We start from the raw sequence: 2,035 nt of genomic DNA, 5'->3' as shown, positions 1-2,035 counted from the left end.
CTTGAAAGTGCAGACTGTGGGTGTAATGAGGAAACAAAAGAAAATCAACGAAATGGCGTATACATGGCAAACAATACATATTGAAAAAGCACGCTCGGGGGTAGATGACCAAACGCAGGCATCTCAAAACAGAAGCAATAAAAAATAGAGGATGAGCGAAATACCTGTTGAGAAAGATGAACTAGAAAGAAGATGGAGAAATGCATTTGAGATGCTGAGAGTCAAAGAAATGCAATCGCTGCACAACGCTCAGAAGGAAAACAAAAGAACGTAATATGAGATGCAGGCTTATATAGGCGTGAGTAATGACCACTGGAGTTGCGAATGGCAAAGGTCAGGGCTACTAGGGTCATTACCCTTGTAAGTGGTAAGTGGTAACCGTAGCAATCATGTGAAATAACCGCAGTAGTCGTGGCCAGTAACCATAGTAATCATAGGTGGTAACCGCAGCACCTACGAATGGCAAAGGCCAGGGACACCAGCATCTTTGTACTTGAAAAAAGGCAATGATTAGATAACTGAAACGATGCTGCTAATAAATATGCACGAAACGCGAAAGCACGCGGCCAGTAGCACATGGCAGAAGGGAATTAATACCACTCATAAACTAACAAACAAGACAATATATACATATACAATGCTCAACTGAGTTGAACGCCCGATGCCTGGGGGCAACCCGCCAGTTGGATCCCAACGACTCAAGCACATCCGTTTCCCGGTTGCCCATGTAAAAGTATCTTGCCGGGTTCATGTAAAAACCCATCATCCATGTAACCAGAAGGAAAAATCAAGACGAGTACAAGATGTGATGCTTGGGGGGAACTCGTCAGTTGGATCCCAATGATTCAAGCACATCCCAAACTCGGAATGGATATAAGGGTTGATGCTTGAGGGGCAGTTCGTCGGTTGGACCCCGGCTGCTCAAGCTCATCCTTAATCCAGGGAAAATGGATATAAGAAGTATCTCGTCGGGTTGATGCTCAGCCCGTCGACATAAAGGGCAAGAGACACCCCGATGAAAGAAACTCCAGAATATGAGAAGCATGCAAAAAGTTTGCTATAACTCAAATAACTCAGCATAACAAAAAAAAACCTGAAGAGACGCACAAACAAATTCACCCCAGCAACCCGGATACCCAGGTAGCCTGGCTGAGGGGCAACTGTTATGGACCCATATAAGAGGCCCATTAAGTGATAAGCCCAATAAGGGGCAATCCAAGATCTGAACCAGTGATGATTACAGATAGATATCTATCAAGGATAGCAATCCTAATACGACAGCATAGCAAGCAGGCCTGGGCCCTTATTAGAGGCACCAAAAGCCCATCCACACTACCCACAGGTAACCTCTATAAATATAAGGTAAACCCTAAAGGTACGTTACACTCTCTCTCTCTAACTGTTATGTTGTCACTGTGCGCACACACACTCCATTGGCTAACGCCATTATAGTATTCTGTGCACAGTGATCTGCTTGACTCAAGGGTTTCTCTTTCATAGATATTTTGGAGAGAGCACTAGATTCAAGAGAAACATACCAGCCTATTGGGCTGGACATTTCTGTCCCAAGGACATAACACAACCAAAATTGAGGTGTCATTGGGTAGAGACATCGTGGAATTGGAAGAAGGGGAAGAAGAGACCAAAAAATAAGAAGAGTAGGCAACATGGTGCATAGAACCTCTTGGAACTATTGGATTTATGCAGAAGCAATTTAACACCTAGTACATTGGTATGTTTACCGAATCATCCTCGTTTCACAATTACCTCTTTGTGCCCAAATTTCGTGCAAAATCTTCCCATGTATGATTCCATTTCACGAACTGCTCACCTCAGCGCCGCAACACGAACAACCTCCTTCAAGTTGGAAAGTGGCAGATCTTCCAGACTACGTCTCAAAGGAAAATGGAAAGTGTGTAGGCACTCACTTACTTTAAGGGAGATGACCTTACGTCAGTCTCCGCAACTACCAAGTGAAGACTAGAGAGACTGATGACTATAAGTGTAGAATATGTATGGGTTCTAAAAAACCCTA

The sequence above is a fragment of the Gastrolobium bilobum genome, unplaced genomic scaffold, assembly GCF_033153095.1.
Source record: "Gastrolobium bilobum isolate Gb01-03AN ecotype WA unplaced genomic scaffold, APGP_CSIRO_Gbil_v1 utg78010, whole genome shotgun sequence".
Classification (NCBI taxonomy): Eukaryota; Viridiplantae; Streptophyta; class Magnoliopsida; order Fabales; family Fabaceae; genus Gastrolobium; species Gastrolobium bilobum.
The sequence above is the reverse complement of the archived record's forward strand: the minus strand, read 5'-3'. Positions refer to the sequence as shown.